Raw genomic sequence first — 20,580 nt, 5'->3', positions numbered from 1 at the left:
TCTTCAGAGTCACCTAAAAATGGTGCTGCTGTCATGGCTTTGTCATAGTTATTTGAGATTTATAGAAAATGTTTTTAACTTGAGAAATAAACTTTTTGTTTTATAAGATCCTAAAAGTGGCTGAATTAATACAATGTTAGCTCATGTTAATTAGAAACATTTTTAAGGGGTGCCTGGATGGCTCAGTTACTTAAGCTACCAGCTTCGGCTCAGGTCGTGATCTCACAGTTGTGAGTTCAAACCCCATGTCGGGCTCAAAGACTGACACCTGCTTCTGATTCTGTGTCTCCCTCTCTGCCCCTCCCCCAACTCATGCTCCCTTTCTCTCAAAAATAAACAAGAAATAAAAATTAAAAAGGAAACATTTTTAAATAAAAACATTTCAACTCGTAAAATTGATTTAACATTTTTCTTTGAAGATAGAATTTTTGAAAGAGCCTATGATACCATGTAATTCTTAAGGGCCCTCCAAAACTATCAACTGATATGAATATGGCTTAAATATTGAATATATTTCTAATGACATGAATATACAGATATTAGTAGGCAAATGGGATTTCCTTTTAGCATATTAAAGTAGAGCAAAGAGACTAACATTAAAAACAGAATACTGTTTCAAGAAAAATAGTCACTGATATTCATGCTAGTGTTCCCAACTTAAAATTCTCCACATAGCTTTTTTCCACTACAGATCAAATTCTTTAGCTCTTATGAAAACGTTTTCAACATACCAGTCACTGTCTATCACAGTTGAGGTCAGAACCTAATTTTTTACTGTGGCTTTCTTTCAAGGGTTCTCCACCCCGTCGTTACTATCAGAAATTCAAACCATTTTTTTTGTTTGTTTTGCCTAAATTACCGCCCAGGAGCACTTCAGGCAAACTGTGAGCCTGGAAAAGTAGTCTTCAAAACTTTTCTATTGCAATATCTGCTGTGGGACAGAGCCTCCCCTATCAAATCCACATCCACTGTCACCTTAGGTTAACTTGTGATCAGTGAACCCACTCAGCTCAAGCCAGTGTTATGACTCACTCGTACCTTATCCACACCACGCCTCACCAGTCACCAACTTCCGGTCACACTAACTTCTCTCAAGGGCCACTCAACTGACTTATATACCACTTTAATTACTAAACTGGCTTTTTCTGAAGGGAAAAGGGCTGCTAATTCACTTCAAAACACACCTGCATATTATTAGGGACTTCCGTGGCTTGGGTGAATATTCTGGTTTGTCAGAGGAGATATTTCGTGGAGAAGGCCTCTTTGAAATCTGTTAATTTGGGTCCTCCAGGAATAAGATGCCAAGGAGTTAGAAGTACATGTTTACTGCGGAGAATGTCTGTGAAAGACAAAGGGGGTCGGGGAGTAGAGTCGTCAAGAACTTTAAGTCACTGATGCAGGTCTGACACAAGTGGAAGGAGAAGGGGGAAGGAGGAGGGCTGAATCAAAGAGACCGGGTTGGGAGATGTAGCCCTGAGAAGGTCTTGGACTGCCTGCGGGTGAGATTCAGCACAAAGACTGGGCAGAAGTGGCCAGACTTCAGCCAATCCACTGTGCTCAGTCATTGGCTAGAAGCTGCCAAGGAAGACGCCCTTGACCTGTGATAGCTCCCAGGTGCATTGTGCCTGGATGTGCTCCTCACCGCAGAATTGTATGGGGAAGGTGGGATCTTGAACCTAAGGAAGAGGCTGCTGCAAATTCCTCATGGAACACAATATGTTCATCTAAAAGGTGCAGTGCATGGGACACCTGGGTGGCTCAGTCGGTTGAGCCTCTGACTTTGGCTCAGGTCATGATCTCAAGGTTCATGAGTTCGAGCCCCGCCTCTGGCTCTGTGCTGACAGCTCAGAGCCTGGAGCCTGCCTTGAATTCTGTGTCTCCCTCCCTCTGCCCCTCCCCTGCTCGTGCTCTCTCTCTCAAAAATAAATAAAGATTAAAAAGTTTTTTTTTGAAGTTGCAGTGCTCAAACCAAGTTTTTAATTTTTCTGTACAAAGTCACTTTATTCTGAACCTACATGTATTTGTCCACTCTTTGAAGTCTGTATTTTTACCTGTTTTGACAAAACTATGAAATGACCTTTATCTTTATCCTTGTTGCTTCCTTGCAGTCACTTTTTACTTTATTCGGTTCTGTTACTTATTTGCTTCTCAACTTTTGTTCATTATTTAACTATATATATATATATGTGTATATATATATATACACATATATATATATGTGTATATATATATATATACATATATATATATATATATATAGGCAGTTCATCACACACATATAAGGTAAATTACTTATTTGAATAGTTGGTATATGTACTTCAAAGTACATTATCTATAGCCTGAGACCCAACTTCTTAAGTGATCTTTCGTTGATTATTTCTACAAATCTGCAAACCTATTCATGTAGAACAAACAACAACATAGAGCTCACATGGTACAGATTGGCATGCTCATCTAATAAAAATGATATAATTCCATATGATTTCACTTCTATGTGGAACTGAAGAAACGAAATGAATGAGCAAAGGGGAAAAAAGAGAGACAGACAAACCAAGAAACAGACTCTTAATTACAGAAAACAAACTGACAGTTACCAGATGGGAGGTAGGTGTGTGTGTGTTTGGGGTGGGGGGAAATGAGTGAAACAGGTGATGGGGGTTAGGGAATGTACTTGCTGTGATGAGCACCAGGTGATGTATGCAATTCTTGAATCACTACATTGTATACTACATTGTACATTGAAACTAATATAACTATATTTTAACAGGGATTGAAATAAAATCTTTAAACAGTTAAAAAAATCAGGATGCCTGGGTAGCTCAGTCGGTTAACTGTCCAAGATCAGCTCAGGTCATGATCTCGCGGTTCACAGGTTCGAACCCCCTTTTGGGCTCTGTGCTGACAGCTCAGAGCCTGGAGCCTGCTTCGGATTCTGTGTGTCCCTATCTTTCTGCCCCTTCCCTGCTTACACACTCTCTCTCTCAAAAATAAACAAACATTAAAAATTTTTAAAAATTAAAAAAAATAAACACACACACACAATGCTGTAACTCCTAGGCTGGACTGCTTGATTAGCACAGCCTGTGCCTGGCATAGCGGCCACACTCTTGATGGTGACAGGTGATCAGTATCAGGCACACATGGATGGTTTGTAATATAAAAGCCCACCCATAGTTTTGAAAATTCTAAAGAGAATGCGAATTTAGGATCTGTGACTGTTATGACGACTCCAGGCAAACAGAATAAAGAGAATTCCCTGCTAAATGATGCCTATCCTTCTGGAGTCTTAGCACTCAGCAGGGATTAATATGACCCAGAGGAGCAGAGGCTCAAATGTTATCGCAGGTGTAATGTGGTCGGCCAGCTCACCACCCAGAAGGGGCTCTGATTGGCCAGGAGCCTGTTTAACCTGCCTATCAGGAGACAAGCTTTCCACAAAAGCTGAGCAGAATCGTAGACATTATCCTAGATAAGAATCACGGCCGGGAGAATAACTTGGGAGACTAACAGGATTTAGAAAGAGGGTGGCAACATGGAGAATAGATCAAACATACCCCAAAACAGAGCCAGAAAAGAGTGATTGACTCAAGATCAGTTCTGGCTTCCGAGAAGTAAAGAATTATCTTCATGTCAACACTCCATTAGTGAACATCTTGGGAAGGTCACTTCTCTTGTATACACTGAATGTGATCATCTTTTTATTTATACATGATAATACATGTAAGATGCTTGGCTTGGAACAGTGCATGGTATAGGACAAGTATTACATAAATGTGACCCACTAGTAAGTACACAAATGCTACCTTTAGATAACACTGGTAGGTAATACGGCTCAAGCGTTCCGGGAGGGGAGATTCACTCTCAAATAGTACAGTGAGGGGCGCCTGGGTGGCTCAGCTGGTTGAGCATCCGGCTCTTGATTTCAGCTTAGGTCATGATCTTAACAGTTCATGAGACTGAGCCCCACATTAGTCTCTGCTCTGACAGGGTGGAGCCTGCTTGGGATTCTCTCTTTCCCTCTCTGTCCATCCCTCCCCTGCTCGTGCACACACTCATTCTCTCTCTCTCTCTCTCTCTCTCTCTCCCTCCTCTTTCCCTCTCCCTCTCAAAATAAATAAGTGAACTTAAAAAAAAAAGAATAAAATAGTACAGTGAGTCGCTACCATTTTCCCATCAAAGTGTCTTCAGGTGTGCACGCACACACACATGCACACACACACACACACACACACACAAATGATACTGCTTGTATAACCCCCAGGCTAGGGGTTCCAGACACTCTAAGCCTCTTCTAGATGCTCTGAGGCTGAAGGGATCTGTACATCACAAAACGCCAGTGTGCTGTGGCACATCACTTGAGAGGCTCTGCAGTAATGGTACATTGATAAGCTGAGTCACTCCACTCTCTGCCGTCCAGGAAGGCATTCGACTGCAAGCTATAAAAACCCTCAGGTAATAAGAATACCAGCGTCGACAGTCTAGGTCTTGTCTGGCAGCCCAACGTCCTTACCCCACCATCATTTTCCCCTTGTCTTTATCTCTTCTCACCACTCACAGACCTACCAACCTATTTCAAGCACCAAGAACTCCTGCCTGGATTATTTTATTTTCTCAGGTTGCTCCCTATGCCTGCCCTCATTTCCCTACAGTCTGTAATTACTACAGGAGCCAGAGGGATCGTTTTAAAACCAAGTAAGACTGGGGTGCCTGGGTGGCTCAGTCGGTTAAGCGTCCTACTTCAGCTCAGGTCTAAATCTCAGGTTCATGAGTTTGAGCCCTGCGTTGGACTCTATGCTGACAAGTCAGAGCCTTGAACCTACTTTGGATTCTGTGTCTCCCTCTCTCTCTCTGCCCTCCCCTGCTCACACTCTGTGTCTGTCTCTGTCTCTCTCCCTTCAAAAATAAATCCACATTAAAAAACTTAAAATCAAAATTTTAATTAAAAAATTAAAAAGTAAAATTAAAAAATTAAAACTAAGTCAGACCATGTGCCCAAGAGTTCCTATCTCACTAAGAGAAAAGTCAAAAGTTTACCGTGGTGCAAAGACCTGCAGGAGCAGCCCCTTTCTGAACTGAACTCCCCTAATCTGTTCCCACCCAAGGACATTTAGTCTTTCTTCCTTTGGCTTGATTGCCCTTCCCCTAGAAACCCACTGTCCCCATCTCATTAGGGTCTTTGCATATTTTCTTCTTTACAATTTGTGATGGTTAATTTCATTGTCAACACAGCTAGGCTCTCATGCCCAGTTGCTTGATTAAACATCAGTTTAGATGCTGCCCTGAAGGGTTCTTCCGAGAACCTGTAAACTCTAAGGAAAGCAAGCTATCGTCCATAATGTGTGTGGGTCTCATCTAATCAGTTGAAGACCTGAAAAGACTGGAGTTGCCTGAAGAGGAAGAAATTCTGCCTCTAGACTGTCTTGGGAACCAAGACTGCAACATCAGCTTTTATTGGAATTTCCAGCCTGCCCTGCAAACTTCTAACTTGCCAGCCCCTAAAATCTCTGCTCCTATGCATACACATCCTACTGGTTCTGCTTCTCTGGAGAACTTTAATACTCATTTATTCTACACACCACTAGCACACTCTGTCCTCCTTCACTGTTTTATTTTCATCTGTGTTTATTGTTTGTCTTTTTCCACTACAAGAATAGCCACACTGGGGCAAGATTTCCATCTTTAGAATAGTGCCCCATCCATGGTAGGTTGTCAATAAATAGGTGTTGAATGAAAATAAATCATCCTGTTCTCTGGCTGCATCTAAACCCTTCATTACCTCTTCATTGTAAGGTATAGAGATGAATGAGGTTGACAATGAAAAAGTAAAAAGAAAGAACGAGAGAAATCCAAGGAACTTATAGGTGTAGGAACACTTAGGGCTGAGCAGAGGGTGAGCAGACAGTAAATTCTGGGTCACACATGATCCAGAAAGCAGGTGTTTCAGAGACAAAGGAGAATGGAGATGTAAGGAAGAGAGTGCCCAGCTGTATTAATTTTTTTTAGCAAATGCAGCGGGAAAATGATTAAAAATTGAGAATTGCTCTGGATTTGGAAGAATACATTTTGTTAAAGAGGAGTTTCATTAAAAATGAAAAAGGATGCCTCTAGAAATAAGCTTAAAAAGCACAGCTCTGAAAAGACATAAATTGATGCGAAAAGTTCTGTTAAGTATAGAATTAGGAGACTTGACTTCTAATTAGCTCTGTGAACATATGCAATGCACTAAGTATTTAGCGTTTCCCTCAGATCTAATATGAGGATTATAATGTCTGCTTTCCTTCCCTAGGACAGCTTTATTTTTCCTCCTAGACCAAATCAAATGACAGATCTAAAAACTATAAGCAATGAAATAAATAAAACTGCAAGTTACTATTTTAGGAATGTTTATAATAAAAACTAATAATGGAAAGATAATGATTTTGACAGGGTATGCTTTATAAAAAGCCTAAATATAAGTGGACCAAAATATCAAACTAAAAAAAAATAAATTGTCAAAGTGAAAGGTCAGAATAGTGATGAAGTGGCATAGCATAGTTTGTAGGATGTGAGTGAAGAATTTAATTTCTCAGAGAGAAAGAGAGAATTCCCTTTATTTGTGCCAAACACCTGAAGAAATTGATATCCTCTAGCACTTTGGAGAAAATTGGAAAGAAAATTACAAGTCTAGTTTTTCACTCTTTCTGACTCTTATAAAAATACATTATTTAAGTTTATTGCACTGTTGTTGTCCCTAGAGATGTATTAAAGTAAACAGTGTTATCTTAAATGCGTTATTCTGGTTCCTCAGTTTTGGAGGTAAACTTGACTTGAATCAGGCTGTTCACCATGGTATTGTTATTCTCCTAAAAAAGCCCCATTACACTCTACTTTTAAAAAATGCATACGATTTTTTGACAAACAGCACACAATTTATAACTTTACATTGAGTGTAAACTCTATAATACTTTTGTCCTCATAGACTTATATTTAAGGAATTCAAAAGCATCGACAAATATTCAAAATCACAGTAAGTGTGTGAAAGAGAATATTGAGCATGGAGTTATTAGTGAGACAAAATCATTTTGTTCATAATTTGGGAGAAAAAGAAAGGTTGGTTTCACAACAATATAAAATTCAAACTCTATTCCAGTTTGATGTTTAATAAAGTGACCATTAGCCAACCTGTTCTTGAAAAGTGTGTGTCAGATCTTCTCCTTTCTATTTAATATCAGCAAACTACATGGTTAACTATAATCCAGAAGTCCATCAAATCTTAGCTATAGTTCAGAAATCTATATATCAATAAGTATTGAACTTTTTTCTTGTGCATTTAGAATTCTTAGAGACATTTGGTAGCCACGGTACTATTTGGCTTGATGAGCAAGCACTGTATACAAATGAGCTTGGTCTTCCATGACCAAGTTTGTGTCCCGCATAGCCATACAATAGAGTCAAATGTCTGCAGCTCATACTAAGTGTAATCGAATGTTAATCGAGGAATGAGTCATATTTTACCCTACCTGCATCAGAACTAACATCTAGTCAGACTGTTCACACTGGGATCTGTGCCTTTATGAGATAAGGTAAGTACAATTGCTACAAATTTGGTTCAGAGCAGAACATTCCAATTGTAGAACATTCGTGTGTAAGAAGGAAACAAACAATTAAAGGAGGGTGGGAATTTAGGGATGTGCTTACTCTGTCTCTGACTGGACACTCGCATATGTACTGAAAGGAGTCACAACATTCAACAAGTTGGGCTTTTACATTCATTGTAGAGAAACGGCCAAGTACAGAACTGAGAGTATGGAAATGAGTGGCATTGCATATTAATAATTCCTATGATGGGAGGAGTTGGAATTAAAAATTGTCATACCAACATCTTCCATTCTTCATGAGAACAGAATATTTAGATACTGCTTAGAAAGTTCATACTGCCTTCCAAATGTTGGAGAAGATCCAAACATGATTGCGTCATAAAAAGGGAAGTTGTCCTAGGGTTATGTATGGGGCAAAGTGCTCTCAGTAATGAAAGCCAGATATTGAAAGGAAGAAGGGCCATGGGAAGAAGAGTAGGTGAGCAGCATCGGATTTGGGGGAATATAGCACACGCACACGCAGGTGCAGAAAGGTAATCACCTATGATGACAGCATGAGCAGAGATGTCCAGTTCTTAGAAATTATACTGTGGCTCAATTGTGGGTGAAAGGTGACATCCAGGAGTAAACTTTTAGGAAAGCTGTGTAGAGTTTCTAGATTCACCAAGAGAGTAGGGATGGAGATGCAAGAGGATGGCAGAGCTTGTTCTATAGTGTATGAAATTATTTCCTCATTTGCAGCCTCAAAGGAGAGACTAAAGGTTACTTTTTCAAGTTTATTTATTTGGAAAGAGATAAAGCACGAGTGGGGGAGGGGCAGAGAGAGAGAGGAGAGAAAGAGAGGGAATCCCAAGCAGGCTCCTGACATGGGGCCTGAACCCATGAACCGTGAGATCATGACCTGAGCCCAAATCAAGAGTTGGACACTTAACCGACTGAGCCACCCAGGTACCCCTATTTTTTTTAGATAATTGCTGACAATATATACAAATATTTTTGTTTAAAATTGAAAGTCAATTTTAGAATGACCGTCCCTTTACTTCATTAAAAAGTGTTCACGGAGAGCATTGATAGGTTTTCCAGCATTTTAGAAGTCTCTTGTGTCACCCACATCGTGGCTCTGTGTGTTCAGAAGGGAGTTACAACTAAATTGTAATTTTGGATCCAATATCAAGCTTAATTCATCACTAATGTCACAGTTCTCAAATATTTGTCTCATCAGAACCCTTAAGGCTGCAGTAGCACACTTAAAATGATGTTGAATTTCTTCCTTCCTGTCAAGTTTCTGTGAAAAACATCTTTCAAGTTCGTTGGGTCAAACGTGATGAGAATGGCTGACACCTGAGAAGGAAACCAACTCTATTCTCAGCATTGAGCCAAAAAGGAACAGAAGATATTTTCAAACTTCCTTAAGATGGCCTTAAAGTGTAACAGTTGGAGCAAATATAAAATAAGGACCAAAGCCATTTTATAGAATAGGCACACTACTTTTGGAAAAACAGAACTCGTTCAGTTTTTACATTGTCAAGAGCAAAAGGAAAGAAGGAATGGCAAGAAAGCATGATGAATCATACTTAAAATAGAGTTTCTGGGCTACATTCATTACAAGAGATTTTTACTAAAGATGTCTTATTGAACCTTCCTGTGGACTAACCTGAGTTTTAAAAAAAGAACAAGCCTTACTAAAGTAAAATCTCACATACCTGGCTTTCTCAAAGACTAAGAAATTTGGATGCATGCACATCCCAAGCATTGACTCTTTAAAATGAGGACAATATCATCCCAGCAGAAACAGCCATGGGCAACAACGTGACTCACGCCTTCCTTTGGGTGGTGTTCTTGCTGAGTAATGGCTTCTCAGCTAAGAACTACACATTCAGATCTCCTTTGAAAAAACGTGTGGCCATGTGATGTAATTCTAGCCACAGAATATTAACAGAACTTACATACTGCCCTTTCCCTTCTATGTCGATACTGGAGTCAGATCATGTAGCTTGGAGCAGGAAGAGTGCTCAAATAATTTACACGTGAATGGTGAAAGCCCATAAGTAGAGAAAAACTGGCAGGAGAACTGGAAGAGAATGTGGTAGTGACAGGGAATGAGGAGTTTTAAGAATGCAATGAGTGTTCTACTGTTAGCATGTAGCAATGATATAGGGACCCAGAAAACATCCATTCATTTTGAAACTTGGCGATTGTAGGGATGATTTGGGAAGAACATCTTGAGATGGGTGGTGGAACTAAAACCCTGACTGCAACTTTTGAATGAGGAAGGGGCAGTGAAGAAATAAACCACCACAAAGTAGGCACCTCTAGAAGGTTGAATGGCAAAGGAGAGTTGGGGGTTACACTGAAGGGAAGACTGCGGCACAGGAGGGACGTGTCCTTAGGGTAGGGAACGAGTTCTGTAGAGAAAGAGAAACAATGGGAGCAAGAGATGTGGGATTGGGTAGTTCAATCTGGTCCTGAAGAGCAACAGCAGATGGGATTAGGATGGGAGTAAACAAAAAAGGAGCCCAATCTGTGTCTTTTGATGAAAAGAAATTAACAATGATTACATATCTGCACATCATGCTCTTCCAGTCCCCGTGCAGTGAAAAATCTGAAAGAGCCTGGAGGTGCTGTTGCTTGTATCAACTCTGGCTAATCATTCAATCAACTAACTAATCCACAAAATAAGAATCTAGCAGTTACTATGTTCTAAGAGCTTCAAGAAACAGCCACCGCTCTTCTCTCTTTTTACAGAGACTGTGATAGAGTAGGAAATTTTACTAAATTTCAGTTGATTAAAATGTATCTCCTCAGAAAACATGATAGTGGGTGTTTGTCAGATTGTTTCTTACTAAATCTTTAAACTAATATGAAGGATCTAACACCAGTAAGTGAGTAGACCAATTTACAGTTTGCGGTTTATATTCATCATCATTTACCATCACATTAATAGTGAACTTGAAAATTGAAATTCATGACAGAAGTAGCAATACTAGGACTTTCCTTATAATCATTAAAGGGGTACATTGTCAGGAATAAACGTAATTGAAATCTTTGTACTCGGATGCATAGTAGAATAATTATGACCTATATCAAAGGCTTTTTGAAAATTTCAAAGTATTATGATAAAAACAGTAGGTCTTTCATTGTAACAATAAATCAAATCTATTTTAAGTCAAATCTTTTTTATTTGTGTTGTTTCTCTCCCTTTCTTCATTCCTGGCTCCCTCCATCCCTCTCTCTCTCAATAGTCTACAGACCTATGTGTATATTCTTTAGCTACATCAGGGAAGAGAAATTTATTGCCTTAAATTTCCATTATTGACTCATTATTGATTCAATTGTCTTCACCTCAGAAATAAATGATCTAATATTAAAAGGTTCTTCATGAATTTGCCAGCGAATTTCTATAAGTTCTTAACTCTGTCTTTATATTTAAAATAAAATACTAAATAACTTGAAATTTATTGAAAAATACATAGTATAAAGTTAGAATACCTCTGATCAAAATTTCCATTTTCTATTACAGACATTCAGTTACTAGAAACACAAAAAAGTGTTAACTATAAACCATTTTCACAATGACTACACTAAATTAGCTTACAGGGCAAAAATCTCAGGAACTAGTAAATGAAGATAATTATCCAATGAGAATCTTCTCTTCAGTAAAGGATACCTTTGACTTACACTGTGCTGGAAGTACAAGAAATGTTTATTCTGAAATGAGTATTACCCTTAGGCAGTAGTCTTTGCAAAAGGAGAGATGAAACTCTTGATGTATCCTCCTTCCCTGATCAAAATATCCTTCCTCTGGGGGTGTCTGGGTGGCTTAGTCAGTTAAGCGCCCAACTGTTGACTTCAGCTCAGGTCATGATCTCACCGTTTGTGAGTTCGAGCCCTGAAGGACTCTATGCTGAACTGGTGAAGCCTGCTTGGGATTCTCTCTCTTCCTATCTCTGCCCCTCTCCTGCTCACATTCTCTCCTCTCGAAAAAAAAACAAAACAAAATCCTTCAGCTGGAAATATTCACTTCTCTTGCAAAACCATCGGTTGTCTGCTAAGTGCTTTCTGACACAGCCTTAACTGATGTGAAGATAACACAATCTGGTGTATATTCCCGTGTGTCATTTACAAGCTATTTCCTGTTTGTCCTGTCTTCTTAAGAAGCGTGTTCTTTCATGGCATGTCATCGAGTCTGTGTTCCTTTTTACAATGCCTGGCACAAATACTGGGTATTTAGAGAAGTAAATGTTTGTTTTTTTGAATATTTCAAAGTCATAATCTTCAAGATGCATTCTAGAAAGCCACTGCAGTATTATTTAGATACCTTCAGTTATATTTCAAATCATTGCTAAAATGAACATATTATGGAATAATTATGATATTCCATAATTGTATGTATTTGAAATAATTATAATTTAATGGAATAAGTATAATAGATATTTTTCTAAATTTTTTTCTTGTGTCCCATCTTTATATGACACAGTTAAACAAAATAAGTTCAATATTATTTAATATCTCATTTGGAAGTTTGTTTATTTGTTTATGTATTTATTTATTTAAATAATCTCCATTCCCAGCATGGGACTCAAATGCATGACCCTGAGATCAAGAGTCACATGCTTTTCCAACTGACCCAGCCAGGCACCTCTCAATATCTCATTTTGAACAAGAAAATGAAATAATAGCTTAGTATTCACTTAAATTATAAATGACATCTAGGTGTCAATGTGTTAAGAAGAAACTTAAGAATTATAATAATTGATGACATTTATAAAGGGCTTTACGGTTTATTAAATATTTTCATGTACCTAAGTAATTCAAAATCTGATTGTTTTTTTTCATAAACTAGACTTGATAACAACCTAGGAATGCTGTTGATTCAATGGGAGAGATATTCTGATAATGAAACTTTGCTGCTCCAAATTTGCAGTGAGTAAAACCAAAAAGCAAACCAAGCTTTCCAGGGGATAGACAGTGGTCTGATGCTTCTGAAACAAACAAACAAACAAACAAAACAAAAAACAAAAAACAAACCTAAAAAACAAACAAACAAGAAACCCCAAAAACAAAACAGACAAAAACAGCTTACATAGTAAAGATCTAGACACTAGAGAAGGGTCCTCACTGATTTCAGAATTAGAATCCGGCTACCACTAAAATAGAAACTGAGTATTGAAAGCCTCTTTCAAGTCGATGGCTTCCTGCCAGCAAATATTTCAATTACATCATGATCATTTCAAAGAAAGGAATGGGTAACATCACCCGAAATCTCCCTAAAAAGCAATTGTTGATTTCTTCCCTTAAGTTTACATTTTAAAAAGGAGCAGGAAATATTAAAATCACCGTGGAAACTGAAGTTTTTATTATAGTGTTCAGACCTTGAGTAACTTAAATGATGTAATTACAGCAATTAAATGTAGAAACAGGTAGGACATGTCTAGCATATTATATGTCATACAGATAAATTAATAATCATCCAAGACTTGAAATGTTATGTGTTGAATTTTAACATATTTGAAATTGATGTCTACCTTTATATTAGCAGAGCTTATGACATATTGCTGATAATGAACTATCTTAGGAAAAGATAGTAAAACTTTCTAGCATGTGTTCCCAGTGAGGTGTTGCTAGCTGTGTGAATATTCACTGGGCAATGTAGGTACATACATGGCCAGTACTGCTCTTTAATTTAGAGCTAAGGCATTGGAAGAGAATGGACAGACGGTGCTGCTTGCTGATTCTATGGAGTATTTCTAAGCATACATACGGGAAGCGGCTCATCAACATTAAGTTCTACAAGGTATTGCACAAATGGATAAAATGGCCTTTCAAAATAAGTCCTCCAACCAGATCCACTTAATGGGTAAAAGAGGTAGTAGAGGCCTAAACACGTATTGAATTTCATATGAAACATGAATGGCAGTGATTGTTTTCCAAAGTCAGCAGAAAAAAAATACTCTGCCTTGTATTTCATAAAGGACATTGCCAAAAGGTCTCAAAGTACTTTGGCCATTGGTTTAGAAATTCCTTTTACCTGAGATGAATTATGTTGGGCAATGGCACCATATCTCCAGGAGTCTTTTTTTTTAAAGATATAAATAACCTTTAGAAGAGGGGATACAGTGTATGGAGAGTCTGAGGAAAAGGTAACTAGTATGCAAGGAAGGCACCTCACCTGTGTGAGGTGTCAGGGTGCAAACAGGGGTGGAAAGGACCACTGAAGGTCTAGTTATTCTGGGACCTAAGAAAGGACCTGCATTAACACTAGGAAGGGAGGGAAGCCTGGGTGGCTAAATCTGTTAAGCTAAGCGACTGACTTCAGCTCAGGTCCTGATCTCAAGGTTCACAGTTTCAAGCCCCGCATATGTCTCCCTCTCTCTCTGCTCCACCCTTGTTCATGCTCTGTCTCTTTCTCTCTCTCAGAAATAAATTTAAAAAAAAATGAAAAATGAAAAAACAAGCAAAGAGTAGAAAGGGAAATGCAAAAGTCCCCAAATCAATCTTCTATTTTGCTATTTTGGCTAGCCACATCCTGCAAACCAAATCCAGCCCACCACTTTTTTTTTGGTAATTAAAGTTTTATTGAAACACAGGCACACGAATTCATTGACGTATTGTCTGTGGCTGCTTTGGGGCTCCAAATGGGAGAAGTGGGGAGTTGTGACAAGCCCATAATGGCTGACAAAGACTAAAGTAAGTTGGTATTTGCTCCTTTGCAGACAAAGTGTGTTGAACCTTGCAGTAGAATGAACCCATAGTCGGGTTATTCTACCTCAAAAATAATGGAGAGCTAAGTAGATAAAAAGGAGGGCAGGTATCTATCTTTCTCTCTCATACTGTATTGAGTCCTTATTTATGTTTCCAATGGAAGTGGTGTCTTTTCTCAGTCTCTATAGTATAGTTAATTTCTGAGCTTATTCAAGCAGACCCAAGGATTGGTGATGCTTAAAGGATTATCAGTTTGAAATATTGTGATGCATTCACATGATGTTTCTTGCTTTTAACAAAAATGATTATATAACAAAACAATCTACAGGCTGGACTATTTCTATTTTAAATTTGATGAAAATCATAACTAAATTTTACTCTTGAACTAAAAATTTGAAAATAAAGGGAAACCTGAGTGGTTCAGTTGGTTAAGTGGTCAACTTCGGCTCACATCATGATCTCACGGTTCATGAGTTTGAGCCCTGCATCGGGCTTCTAGCTCTCAGTGTGGAGCCTGCTTTGAATCTTGTCCCCCGCTCTCTCTGCCCCTCTCCCACTCATACTCTCTATCTCACTCTCAAAAATAAATAAACATTAAAAAAATTAAGAATAAAAATTCAAGTTGATATCTCCTATTTATAAGTTAATGTTAGGGTATCTGTTGTTGTTGTTGTTGTTGTTGTTGTTGGAAAAGAGTGAGGGAGAATTTTATTTTTGGTGCCAGCAGCCAGGGCAGGCGGCAGGCTAAGGCCTGAACAACTGACCTCTTCTCCCACCAGGCGGACACCTAGAGTGTTATAAGGAGAGGTTGACAGTGCAGGGCATATGCGAGAGAGCAAGCAGGGAGCACATGATCATGGATGGGGGTCGGTATGTGTTCATCTCCTGATCATGGTCAGGGAAGGGGATGTGGTCTTCTAGACCTTCTGTTGCTTATTGATACTTTTCTGGTCTTGAGATCGGAATGTTCTAGTCATTGCAAAACATCTTCATCGGTGCCTCCAGAAAGAAATAAGAGTGATGGGTTTTAGTTAGAGGCTGAGTTAAGCAGTCTTTCCTATTTCTGGTTTTAACTGTTAATCTTAGGGTATTTTTAAAATCTATGTTACAAAAACATCCATTCCAGGCAATACATGTGAGAATACAGGCCGGCAGAACACTTTTTTTTTTTTAAGTTATTCTGTAAATCATTTATTTGAGGTAGGCAGGTAGAGATAAACACACAAGGCTTCCCTATAAGATGGTCATGGGAGAACAGGGATGAACATTCAGATATAATCATGACAAGGTCTACCTGTCTTACCCTGAATGGCTTGGACCTTTGGTAGAGTAAGTAGACCCTGTGGTGTTGATGGAACAGGAATACAAGTCCTTGGCTCTTTGGTCAGAAAGTTGTGGGTTTGAATCTTGCCTCTGCCACTTTCAGATGTGTAACTTTGGGTGAGTTTCTTAATTTCTCTTGTTTCTTCATTATGAAATGTGGCTAATATACGGTTGTGAAAAGTAAATATAATATTGGACTTGAGTTTAGCACATGAATTAGATCCATGAATTAGGTTAAAAACTCAAAACAAGTTGTCTATTAATCCAATTTTAATTACTGCTAAGCTTTAGAGATAATCACTGTTTTTCTCTTACCTGGCATTTAATCAGTTAATTACCTTTTTTTCTCTTACTTGGCATTTAATCAGTTAATATGTCCCCGTCTGCTGCTACCTAGTGTTGTAAGAACCAGATATAATAGTGACTACAACAACAACCAGAGTTTTTGTTTTGTTTTCTTTTTAGGGATTTATTTTTCCTTAATATTGAGCAAACTGAAAAAAGTCTTGATTGATAGTCCATACCTGGAAAAGACTATACTTGGAGAACTCAATGCCAGCCAAAGCTATCATATCCTGTGATTTGACCACCGTCCAATTATTAACACAGACAAAAAGAAACTGACAAAACTGGTGTCTTAATAAACCAATACATCACTGTCAAAGAGCATATGGAAAACCATATCAATAAGGCCACTAGAATCAGAACAAATTGAAACCTATTAAAAATGTGTTGCCTAAAACTTGTCATCATTTATTATCTTTACGTGTAGAACAGACAGGGTGGTATGTTAAAAAGATCAAAGATTTTATTGTCAGAGACTGATTTTAGATCCCATCTACCTAACTTACTATTGTGATCCTAAAAAAGTGAATAGTTGTGATTTCATACTTGCCCAGAATTGCCTCCTCCATGGTCCTCATGTAGTAATCAATTATGTAACCCACCCTCTCCCAACACTGGTAATGAGACCCAACCCCCTTCCTCCCTGATTGGTTCAGGGAGGTGCCTGTGACCAACTTGGGACCAATTAGTCCTTCCAGGGATTGTCACATAGGCTTTGAGAAAAGAGATGTTGTCTTTCTTCCTAAATCCTGGGAGGATTACATATTGGTAGCAACTGTGTCTCTCTGAGGACTAAAGCCAGGCCACAACAAGCAGAAAACAGTGCTAGAGATAGGGCCCTGATACATGTTGTGAGCCCACAGATGCAGCCCCAGACGAAATCTGGCCCTGAAAAAGCAGAACAGAGAATGAAAGAGAGAAACACAATACAGTCATCCATGCAAGATTAACTCTAAAGACATGGGATTTTGATAACATTAATAGGGCACACAGTGGGTCCAAGACTGTCTGAGATCTTTCCACATGTCCCGTATAATTGCGTCTGATTCAGTCCCGCATATGGGCTGGTTTGGAATAATTTCTCCCTGCTCACAGCTCTGTGTCTTCTCGTTACCCACATTGAATATATTGTTAACATCTTTTGCTGCACCTGTTGGGGTTGGGCTTGAAGTAAAGGACAGTCAGAAAAATTGTTAGGAAACGTAGAGGAAGGATTAAGCCGTGTGAAGTTTTGGATTCTCATTAATGTTATTCTTTTCCAACTGGAGAGTAGGGGCGATCCATATAAATTGAATGGAAATATTCTTTTAGTTTTTACATTTATTAGAGCCAAATTAACAGGAGAGAGAGTATAACCTAACAACTTCCCATACAAGAAGATAAATTGTTCCCTCAAGAGTCTTACGCAAACATCATCATGTTTTACGAGATGTGAGAAAAGCTGCAAGGAATTGCTTTTGATAATATTTCATATACTAATACCGTCAAAGCACCTGCTTAAAGGTAAATCACATACATTGTTATACTTAAAACAATACTACCCTTACTCACCTGTACCCTGGCATGCTTCCCAGAGAAGGAAGATCACCCTACATTACAAAGGCATCTAGGAAAGAAGTTACCTGAATGCTGTAGCCTGTACAGGTTGCCTGTTAGGGATGTTTAAAAAAGGAAGCAAATAAACATTTGTGAATAATTACCCTAAAAAAATCTCACTGATGATTCGAAACCCACATTTGTATTTATGTATCAGTAGCTAAGGTTCATGTATTTATTTTGGACTTAGGGTGTGGCAAAAGTCATACAATTTTATGTAGGTGGTATGATCATGCAGGTCTTGGATTATTTGAGGAGAGAAAATATGGAGTTTTAACCTGATCTTTCAAGAGGTGATAACCCATATAAGGAGGAAACCAGTATGTGTAAGTGCACCCATTGACTTCAAGGTCACTTCTGGTGGCTAGTGAAAGACAGTGCCAAAGTCTCTGAGTGAGTCCGTTTTAAAGGAGATCTATATCAGAACAGGTTTTCACTTACAAATTTTGAGTATTCTCCATCCAGTTGTGAAACTAGATGATTGATAGATCTCCCAATAAAATTAACCAGGTTTTTTTTCAATAGTAACAAACTATGAGAATTCTCACTAAAAATTTTTTCATTAAAAAAAATTGTTTTTTTAAAAATTTTTAAATGTTTATTCTTGAGAGAGAGACAGAGACAGAGCATGAGTGGGGGAGGGGCATAGAGAGAGGGAGACATGGAATCTGAAGAAGGCTCCAGGCTCTGAGCTGTCAGCACAGCGCCCAACGTGGGGCTCCAACTCATAAGCTGTGATTTGAGTTGAAGTCAGACGCTTGACCGACTGAACCACCCAGGTGTCCCTCTCATTTATCTTCTTTAGCTCTTCATTACATTGCCAAGTAAGCAGTGGTCTTATTTTAAATGAAACCTTCTATAGCAAACCTTTCTTTAAAATAAAGCCTGATCTGGAGCACTCGGGTGGCTCAGTCGGTTGAACCTCCGACGTCAGCTCAGGTCATGATCTCGTGGTTGATGAGTTCGAGCCTCGTGTTGGGCTCTGTGCTGTCGGCCCAGAGCCTGCTTCGGATTCCATGTCTCCCTCTCTGTCTGCCCCCTCCCCGGCTCATGCTCTGCCCCTCTCTCTCTCTCTCGGAAATAAATAATCATTAAAAAAAACCTTTTTTAAAATAGAATAAAATAAAACTTGCTCTGTAAAACAAAATGCAAAATCCATGTTTGGAGCCTTATTTGCCAAACACAGTCTCTGTTTTTGTTGTTCAAACAGATGGAGAAAGCCCTCTCACACACTTCACTTCAGATGATTTCAGTTATGCTCATGTCAGTCTGTGACAGAAACGGCCTCAACTCACAGGGCAATAAATGTGAGTCATTACACCCATTCTGGTCTTATAAAAGTCAATACCAAGCTGTGTCCAGAGGGACAAATCATATGCCCCTAATTTCCTGTAACTCATATCACTATGTTATTGCTGTTCTCCTCACACAATTATCCAGCTATTTAGATGGCTGGCAATGAGATAAGTTAGCTATGAGCTGAACATATTTAATTACTTCTTTCTGTCATTGGAAAAACTGATTTTCATCAAGGGAAATTAGAATTTCAAGAGCAATAAAGGAGGAAGGAATGGGATGGCCTTTGTCAAAGTTTTCCCAAATAAACATATGAAAAATTGTCCTCGCTGCTACGTGAATGTTGAATATTAAAAGAGCAGAGGTATGATTATTATCTTTTAATAAAAGAAATTGGTGTTGTTATGTGCGTTTGACAGATGGTACGCTCTTTGGGCACGACCCAAGTGAGTCTATCGTATCCTCCAATAGAGGTATTAACGATGCACCCCAGGTTTTGACAGACTTATTCCTATTTCCCATTTAATATGAGTCCCGGGCTACTGCTCATTTCAGTGCGAAGAATTCCCTTTCCTTGCTCTCTGGCAAAAAGTCACTGCAAACTATTTAATTTGCTTCTCATTCCCCATTTCCAAATCAGTTCTTAAATCATTGCTATGTGATCCTGGATCTGGATGGCCTGTTCTACCGTACTGGTATCTCGGAATGATTTGGCAAGCTGGGAGAACAATGAAACCAAATAGATAAATCTATCACTTTAACGCAAAAAAATTAATTACAAGCAAATGAGAGCCACATGTATTCAAATCCGCGTTTGCCTTGCTGTGTCCTGAGACTTGGAAACAGGTTGACAGCATGTTCTTCCTCACTGGAAGGCAGGAGACGCTCCAAGTGAAAATGTAGTGAGCAGTGGGTGTTGTATGTAAGTGAGGAAACACTGATTCTATACCTGAAACTAATATTACCCTGGATGCTAACTAGCTGAAATTTTATGTTAAGTTTTTATTTATTTAGAGAGAGAATATGTGTGAGTGAGGGGGATGGAGGGAGAGAGGGAGAGAGGGAATCCCAAGCAGGCCCTGCACTGTCACCACAGAGAGGCTCGAACCCACGAACCCAACTGTGAGATCATGACCTGAGCCGAAAACCGAGTCAGATGCTTAAGGAACTTGAGCCACGCAGGGGTCCCATAATTAGCTGGAATTTAAAGAAAAACGTAGAAGAAAAAGTAGAGATCCCACCACATTTTTCCCATTGTTAAATTATGCGCACCTCCACAAAAATACAACTCAGCGATCTTTGAAGCTGTTAAAAGATAAACTGAGGCATATTAAAAATGTTGAGTTTTAAGCAAAAGTGGGTTGAAATGGGCCAGTGCCAAGCCGTTAAGTGGTTGGGAGCTCTCCACAGACAGGGGCTCAGAAAGATTTTTATAGAGAAAAAGCAAAGTAAGAAAATTGTTGATAAGCTTATTAATATTATTGATAACTTAAAGTCTAGTTGGTCGTTTGTGATTGGTTGTCCGTAGGGTTTTGTTATTTGTGACCTTGGGGCTTCGGTTTTGGCTTCATTACTTAAGCTCCCAGGGCATGAGAGCCACTTCAGTCAAATGGCCTCCTTGTTTGATTAATTTAACGCGGCTAAACTCAACTCAGTCACGCCTGTCAAGAGCCTTCCAGGAAAATACTTTGAATCTTGTAAATCAGTATTTCCTGGGCAAGAAAAGCTCATTCTGGATTTT

The 20,580-nt window shown here is 38.8% G+C and overlaps 1 long non-coding RNA gene across 1 annotated transcript in view; it reads left to right on the top strand.

The window, feature by feature from the left end:
- Window positions 1–16,324, top strand: part of LOC128314215 (uncharacterized) — a 28,515-nt gene extending 12,191 nt beyond the window's left edge. Inside the window, exon 3 of the long non-coding RNA XR_008295706.1 lies at window positions 16,068–16,324. This is a non-coding gene — a long non-coding RNA (uncharacterized LOC128314215). The remainder of the gene's footprint in view (window positions 1–16,067) is intronic.
- Window positions 16,325–20,580: the final 4,256 nt, after the last annotated feature.

The sequence above is a fragment of the Acinonyx jubatus genome, chromosome B1 (genome assembly GCF_027475565.1).
Source record: "Acinonyx jubatus isolate Ajub_Pintada_27869175 chromosome B1, VMU_Ajub_asm_v1.0, whole genome shotgun sequence".
In the NCBI taxonomy this organism is placed as follows: domain Eukaryota; kingdom Metazoa; phylum Chordata; class Mammalia; order Carnivora; family Felidae; genus Acinonyx; species Acinonyx jubatus.
This window is presented reverse-complemented; position numbering and strand designations above follow the sequence as displayed.